The sequence below is a fragment of the Pinus tabuliformis genome, chromosome 7 (assembly GCF_031772625.1).
Source record: "Pinus tabuliformis cultivar Carrire ecotype Pingquan chromosome 7, CPIR1, whole genome shotgun sequence".
Taxonomy (NCBI): Eukaryota; Viridiplantae; Streptophyta; class Pinopsida; order Pinales; family Pinaceae; genus Pinus; species Pinus tabuliformis.
In genome coordinates this window covers 474,581,564-474,590,863 of record NC_142293.1, presented here as the reverse complement: position 1 = coordinate 474,590,863, position 9,300 = coordinate 474,581,564, and positions in this window count along the sequence as shown.

Sequence of the window (9,300 nt, the reverse complement as noted above, 5' to 3'; positions counted from 1 at the left end):
TCTTCTCCGTGGAAGGCCTTTCCATTGGATAGATATATCATTCTTCATCAAATATTAGGTCACCCACCCCCCCATGCCCCCTGCTCTTAGCCAAGTTTTAAATCTCCTTTCCTCGGGTCTTGAGTGTCCTTTGTAGAGGCCATTACTTGACATGAACCTCAAAAAGACATTACATTTCATTGAGATGATGAGTGATAAAAAATAAAGAATCAACTTTATTAATCAAACTGGGCAGCCCTCAGGTGAGAGACTACACCTGGAGACTGCCACTAACAGAATTCTCTACATTCTTTCTCACAAAGGCCTATTACATATAAACTAGCACATAAACATGGTGGTTTGAACCACTCCCTAAATAATAGGATCTTAGACCTAATCATAGGGTCTCAATCCTATCCTACAACAACAAACAACCAAATGTGGAAGAGACTAACTTTCTCCATTAATTCTAACACTCCCCCTTAATGGAGAAAGGGTGCTTGGAAAAATAGCATATGCCTGCTGGTCTAGTCTTAGCTAGGCTTACAATAGTACATAAAAAACTTGGTAACTGAGCTTTCATTTTTGTCTTCTTGTTTGAGAGTCCATGCTTGTTCATTCATCAATGAAGTTTCATATTCACTTTTCTTGCCATAAGGTAGTAATGGAGCTTCTCCTCCTTTTTACGTTTTCTACCCCAAAGGAGAAACGCTTGAACTCTTATCCTCCTCTTTCTTGATCTCGATTGTAGGCTAACATCCAATGTTGCAGGTTCTTAGGACTTTTCAATTGTTTCTTCTTGAATTCCAATATCTACACACTTAAAAACAATGTTAGATTCATAAAGAGGACCATATTAGATCTTGTCTTCCTTCTCCTTCAAGAGATTTTTCATTTCTCCATCTCTCTCTGCTGACATAGTTTGTTGATTCATGCCTTCACCCTCTTTACTCAATTATGTTGTTGTAAACATGTTGTCCTGCATTTGATTTACATATGGAGATAGATTTTTCTTCTCACTGAACAACAACTCATCAATAAGATTCTTTTCATGCATCAGATTAATCCACTCGTCATGAGATACATAAATCTCATCAAATTTGACTTCATAGGTCTCTGCATCAGGGAAGCTTTCTTCATAAAAAAAAAATAGATTCTACAACAATGGTTGTTTCTTCATCATCACATGTTTTAATGTCAATTATAGGCACACATTCATCACCCATCATTGCATCTTCAATGTTGACATGTTCAGTTTCACTATCAATTATGGGATTGAAAACACAATCATCATTTTCAAGAGCAATACCTTCATCATATTTGCCCTCATTCAAACTGTACTTCATTTCTAAAATATCCCACAAAACTTTTGCATTTTGAATCTTATCATATTCATGTAGTATGTTGAACATGATGTTTTCATCTAATCTAGATGTTATAAGATGTAATGTTGATGCATCTCCGCCATCATAGTTTAAATTGATAGCATCTTCAACATAATTCAATAAATTTACCTTCCATAATGTTGTTTTAATTTCAGTTACCCAGCTTTCATAATTCATACCTAAAAAAGAGGTAGATCCGGCATTAACCTCTTAACGATTTCATTAAATTCTAGATCTGCATCATGATCCTTAACTTGATCAGCTATAAGTCCATCAACATCGACTGGAAACTCTTCAACAAATTCAACAAAACAATATATAGCATTTGTCCCTTGATGCTTTCTCTTTAGTTTTCTTCGAGACTCTTTCAGTGTCCTCTGTTGACCCATTTCTCCTTCTATTTTCTCCCCAACATCTAGTGTGCAAGAACACTTCGATCAGAAACAGTTTGTTGCCCATTGCACTACTACAGACCAGCTCTAGATGTTACTATACACTTTCCAATAGTACTCGCTCCAACAGCGCTCACGCTCCAACCACATAAGGATGGGCCACCTGGTTGATCGAACAATGAGGGATCCAAACAACACTTTGTCCCATGCACAGGTCAAATTGAAATTCCCAATTCATAAACAATGTTAACATTTACACAAACCAATAGCAACACCAGTTAAACGTAGTGTTCACATGCTCCATGCAATCAATCCACAAGAGAAGATTCCTAGCTGGACAGAGGAACCAAAACAATGCTTTATCCACAAAATCTTGCTCCACGCGACCTCTGATTCACGCTGCCACCACGCGACCTTCAACTCAGTCGTTGTAGATCCGACCACCAGGCAATCGTTCAAACTCCTTGACCACGACAAGTGGATCTCGTCTCCACGAACACAGTGCCACCAAACCGGATTCGTGGAAAAGCTTGTGAGGAAAGCTCCCAGCAATGCAGACCCAACCTCCATGCAAGATCGAGCTACGTACCTTCGGCCTTGCTGCAAGACAGTGAGTACGACGGAGCAGCAACACCCTCCGACCTTCAACCTTGGCAACACCACTCTGGCCTTTGAATACCTTGCTTTCTGTATAGCCTACTTAAACACAGGCTTCTCCACACAAAGCAACGCCCTCACACGTTCATGACTTCGGCCTCCTCTCTAGTGGGTTCCTCCTTGTCGTCAACAATGGTTGTTTCTAAAAGCCCTGTGAAACAGATCTATTCGAGCATCTATTGAGAGTAGAGATGCCACCACTTCCGAGTATCTATTCCGCTGCCACTGTTGCTTTCAGGTCAACGGACCTTGCCCACAATTCACCGGAACTAGGAAAGCTCCACAATTCAACCTTCACACTCACACTCACTGCAGCACGATTCTCTCATCCGTGCCACACCAACGTCAACACCACCACTGGATGTTTATTTCGTTGTTCCGATTTCTTGGAGCAAATGGAGGAACAGAGGTCAAAATAGCAGGCTCTGCTACGAGGATTTCTCTCCTCTTCCCTCTTCTCTACTAGCTCAACCCGCCCTAATGCCTTGTGATCTGATCACACAGAGATTCTGGGATCGGAAGATGATCCCGTGGATGTTGTTAAGCCATGATCTTTTGTGCCCTGAGCAAACAGGCTCGACCATCCTGGCAATTGCTTGATCCCTAGCTACACCAAATGCAATCTCGGCCTTCACTGCTTGATCTCTGGATGCACCAACTACAATCTCGACCTTCACTGCTTGGTCTCCGGCTGCATTAACTTTGATACAGGGAATCAAGAAATCACCGAGCTATTCCACAATTTCCGTAGCAGGATAGACTCCACAACTAGTCAATGCGAATCAGTGGGTAATCACAACACTCACCCCGATAATCAAAATCAATCATGGTAATCACAGTGGGCACCAAACAATGAATCAGATAGCGGGATGCAGCTCCAACAATCCCAACTATGATCAACACATTTGATCACCCACAACGCTTGATCACTAAATCATTCAACAAACTCGACCTTGACCTTGAGTTCCAACCTAAGCTCTGATACCATGATAAAAAATAAAGAATCAACTTTATTAATCAAATTGGGAAACTCTTAGGTGAGAGACTACCCCTGCAGACTACCACTAGCAGAACGCTCTACATTCTTTCTCACAAAGGCCTATTACATATAAACTAGCACATAAACAGGGTGGTTTGAACCATTCCCTAAATGATAGGATCTTAGACCTAATCATAGGGTCTCAATCCTATCCTACAACAACAAACAACCAAATATGGAAAAGACTAACTTTCTCCATTAATTCTAATAATGAGGATCTTCCTTTTATGGATTGATATTTCCCAATAGTGATGCATAGAGTTGGTTTGAAAATAAAATATGATTGGGAGGTCTATTGATTTTTGTTTTGGTCAAATTCTCGGTAAATAACCATTGAAAAAAGAAAATGCCTACGAAAAGATAAATATATGCATGAGAGTAATACTAATATTGTTGTTGTACTAACAAACACATACAACCAATTTGGGGTTATGGAGATTTTATTGTGAGTGTTCCATGTAATTTCAAACCAAAATTCATGATTCAATATGTCATTTGTGTGTTATGGTCATTTTGTTATTATGATAAATATTTAAAAAAAATTAACATCATTGTGTTATTAAAGAGTAATATTTTGTTCAAACCTTTATTGGTGAAGGGTTTATCAAAACATCACTCTAGAAACACAAAATTTTAAACATAACTTGACAAACAGTCAAAAAAAAATTGTGTGATGGGTACAAAGGAATCCAAATTCCAACTCTATGTGTAAGTATGTCACGTCCTAAGAAAATAATAAAAATAATTTTCGCTAATATCAGTTAATCTTAAATTATATGTATCTTTTTAATCTTATTAATACACTAAGATTAATTGTTAAAATATAACTATGTATTTGAATGGATAGTAAATTATCTCATGTGTTTAATAGTTCCTTTATCATATACATGAATTTGAATGGACCATAAATTTACCTTTAACAGTTTTTTTTACTAAATTAAAATTCCAAATCAGGGAAAATTTTAAACATTTTTACTCTTTACTAAAACCAATACCATTTCTTAAATCAAAGGAAAAATGTAAATTCAACACAAAGAATATAAAATCTTGCTCCAAAATCTTTTAATATTTCTTTTAACTAAACATTTGTAAAATGAATCTTTAAAATGAAAATCCATATCCTAGGGATATATGAAAATGTTTAAAGACATAAATATTTCCACATCAAAGTTGTAATATTTGAAAATATTAATTTGATGTATTTTTATTATAAATGTTGCTATCATACCATGTAAAAAACATCATTAAATCTAATATTGATATTATAATATTAATATTATATTTAATATTAATATTATTAAATTTAATAACTTTGGATTAATGCAATATTAAATTTAATATAATATTCAATTTGTTATATTATAATATATACATGAGAGATAGGGGGAGTGACAAGAAAGAGGAGGAGATACAATGAAGGAGAGGGAAGAGGAGGACTGAAGAGAGAGAGAATGAGAGGAGTGAGAGATGGAGAAAAGGGTAAGAGAGAGAGTGTGGGAGACACAAATATGAATGGGGGAGAGAGATAGTGACAAGGTTGGAGGGCCGAGAGAGAGAGAGAGAGAGAGAGAGAGAGGGGTAAGAGAGAAATGAAGATAGGGGAAGGACCAGAGAGAGGACTTGAGAGAGAGGAGGGGAGAGGGAAGGACAAAGAGATCGAGTTGGAGGGGGAGAGAGGGAATGAAGAAGAAATACATTGAGAGAGAAAAGTGGAGAGAGAGAGAGAGAGGAGTGACAAGGGAGAGATGGAGAGAGTGTGTGTATATTTTGGGTGACTTAGAGATACAAAGAAGGAGATATGAAAGTAAGGGCGAAGAGAAGGAGAGAGAGGGAAATGGTGACAAAGTTGGAGGGCAAAGAGAAGGGGGGGAGAGATAGAGTGAGGTGGGAGAGAAAGGGACAAAAAGGAAGAGAGAGAGGACATGAGAGAGGAAGGGAGAGAGAGGTGGGTAAGAAGAAAGACATATACAGAGAAAGGTGGAGAGAGAGAGAGGGAGTGATAAGGTAGAGAGAGAGAGGGAGAGAGGAGAGCAGGAGGGAAGATAAATAGAAGGGGGAGAGAGGGAGACAGAGAGGAAGAGGGAGGGAGAGATAAATAGATATGAAGAAAGAGTGTGTATGCTTTGGTGGTCATATCAAGAGACAAAGGAGAGGCAGAGGGAGATATAGATATAGATGGGAGGTGAAGACACTACTACACCAAGGGCACTTTTAAGACATTTTTTTAAGACAAAAGAAACATTTTATCTTAAAAGTCACTTTTTTATTTTAGTTATTTTAATTAAAATTTAATATCAATTGAATTGTCTTAAATAGGAAATTTAAGACAAAAAACAGTTTGAGACAAATATATTTTAAGACAAAACTTTATATTTAAAACAAAAAGAGTTTAAGACAAATATTTAGATTTAAGACAAAAATAGTTTGAGACAAAAATATTTTAAGACAAAAACAACTTAAAAATATATATATATTAAGACAAAACTTTATATTTAAGACAAACAATTTGAGACAAAAATATATTAAGACAAAACTTTATATTTAAAACAAAAATAGTTTGAGACAAATATTTTGAAACAAAACTTTATATTTAAGACAATGGTCACTTAAGACGAAACCCATTTAAGATAATTAAAAATTAAGACAAAAACATATCAATTTAAGACAATATTATCTAGCAACTGCAAAATTGACTCTGACAATGCGCCCTACGTCTACCAGCTTGCAAGCTACTACTGTCTCACACCTATACTAAGGTTGTTATTTCACTTACCATTCATGTTATCTTATATAGAGACAATGATTTGTTGGGCTCTTCGTTTTGTGGGGTAGCCGAATCTAAAGAATGCAACAACTTTTCCTCGCAACATTTCCTAGACATTAATTCCTATTTTGTCCCTTCGATCTCGATTGATACGATTAGAGACAACTTGTCTTTTTTTGCATTCGACACTACTACACGGAGGGGGATTTTAAGACAAAAGAAATATTTTGTCTTAAATTTTAATTTGTCTTAAAATTTTCAATATGAGGTGCTAGTAAAAAAGGTAAAGGATTAGGACTTTGTCTTTACGTTGTTAATGGGTTCTTCAGGAAGCAGAGCAATGGGGGCTGAAAAAAGTTGATGGGATTTAGGGTGATGAAGACCGATAACAGAGGTGTGCTTTGTGAGAGGAGAAATGGAGGCACTTTCGTTGAACTTGGAGAGACAGTTACATAGTTGGAGTAATTTCGGGGTCTCCATCGATTATGTTTTAATATGTGTGTTTTTATTGTTTCATTTATTTTGAACGTTACTTTTTTTTGTTCAAAAAGAAAAAAACACTATCTTTTATTGAAATATAAGGATAGTAAATAATTTAGATTTCGTTCATTATAATATCATAATATCCTTTCATACTTCTCCTATCATTCCTATTCCCATACATTTCTATTTTCCTGTTCTACAAAAAGTGTCTTTCTTAACATCAAACTGTAGCTTATAACCATTACATTTTCATAAATGAATACTTCCATTGTCTAAAGATAAAAAAATTCCATCAATCAGGTCTGTGTTAAAATTTCTTCTAAGAGTAGTTGATGCTGCATGCGTTTACCATGATACCCTGCTTGAAGATTGAGAATTTGTTTTTCCCTGTTTCCTTCAAAATACCACTTTTAGATTGGAGGTTCATTGTCCAATTATGTTCTCTGTATATATGCTAGAAATGTATATGATTAAAAGTCCTTACCATGTTATGAATCCTCATCATCCAATTTGCACGTATGGGGGGATTAAAATTAGTATGCTTGTTTACCCAGTTAATGATTCCTTTTGCATCTCCATATACCTGAATTTTGTCTAACCTTAGCCATTTTGTTGCGATAAGTACTCCCCATAATGTTGTAATATCTAATTTTTTGTTTGATCCCATTCCCTCCTTAGAACAGAAGTGGAAGAAATTACCAGGCTCAGACACTATGGCTGCAACACATCCGCATTTCCTTTTATTGTTGGCTCTGTAAAAAAAAACAAACTAGATATTCTTTCCAAATATCAATGAATTTGGATTTCCTGTTTCTATTAGACTTAATCACCGGCCCGATCTCATTGAAAAAATAAACTACCTTAATAATGTCTTCTCTAACAATCAAAATTTTCTAATAAAAAATGCTAGCGTTCTTACTTCACCATATAATCCATATGATATATAATGGGAGGGACCTGTACTTCCTGTGTGAAGTGAACCATTACATAAGACATATGAACAAGGGTTGATTAGTTCCAGTGAAAGGAAGCTTCATTTCCTCCATAACCCCATCCCAAATCAACGTCATATATGAGCATTTGATCTACAAATGATCTGTATCTTCAACCCCCACCATGCATAGAGGGCATATTGCAGGACCAATGATCCCACGCTTTTGTAAGTTGTTCCATGTTAATATGATCATGTGCTACTAGCCAGCGAAATTTTTTTAATTTATTCAGGAGATTCAATCTCCATATATCCCATAGATGCTTATTATATTCATTGATCCTCTTGGGCCTTAGCAACTTCAAGTAGATGTCTTGGACCATCGGATTGTTCTTTTTCATTTTACCCCCTCCCCCCCCATATCATATAGTCCTGCTTATCACCAAGACTGATGCCAACGTATCGAAGTTGTACTACATATGACCCCCATTCCACATGATATGTCTCTGGTATTCCAAGATCATCAACCCTTCTCTAACTCTATTGACCAATGTTTTGAGTCCTTGAAAGATATATCTATTGCAAGCGGATAATGTCCTTTCTATGAAGGATTTGCAATAGCTTAAAGGATAATGAATGATTTCCAACCATCCCCATGATGGTGTCTAATCCAATTTTGATCTTGGATCCATCTCCATCCCCCCAACAGACAAACCCCAACATCTAATGTAGAGTGCGTTGAAAAGTGTAACTATGTTCAGTCTTCATAATGACATGTGTAAATATGATTTTATGTAATTGATGTAAAGAAGAAAATAAAATTATTTTTGTAATGCTTGAGTCATGCATTTCATGATCAAGGAATTTTGTTTTAGTTAAGGTTCCCATTATGAACCTTTAGGTTTGTCATCAAGTCATAATAGTCTATTGAGTCAATGTTATCTATGGAAGACCTTTCTTGGGCATGTTACAAATATATGTGAGTCATTGAAACAGTCAAAGACACCCTCCAAGATCAATCTCAAGCATCTCCTTCAAGTTGGCCTTAAATTAAATTATGAAGCTTCACCAAAGCACATGTTGGCTCACACACAACTCAAGTTGGATAATTTGCATGGGAAAAATACTATAAATAAGGCAATTCGACTTCATTTCAAGGACATAATTTCAGTCAAGGAGAAGTCTGTAATAACAAGTGCAAGAATCACTAGGAAAGGAGCCTCATAACCAGTGAAGAGAAGGAAAGGAAGAGTGATGTAGTTAGCTTTGTTTTTGGGTTTGTTTTGGGCTGACTCACTCCACAGGTGTGAAGGATAGACACTATAATGCAGAAGAAGCCGAAGTACTGCAATCCCTTTTGAAAGTCAAGTCAAGGAGAAAACTAAGGAGTATCTCAAACCGAGTTGTCAAGGAGGTAGCCTCCACATAAAGAAAAAAAAATCAAGGTATGAGAGAAGGTAATCTGCATGTACTAGGGTTTCTGAATTAAGGCCAACAAGTTGAATGTCTAAAGCAGAGAAAAGGAAGTCGAGATCTGAAAGGTAGCAGAGGCAGAAAGAAGAAACAGTCAGTTTACTATCATTGACTCTATTAAGAAATAGAGGTAAAAATAAGAAGCTTGGTGTCTTGGTCTTGGAGAGGTAAAATAAGACAAGGGTCTTGGTCTTGGT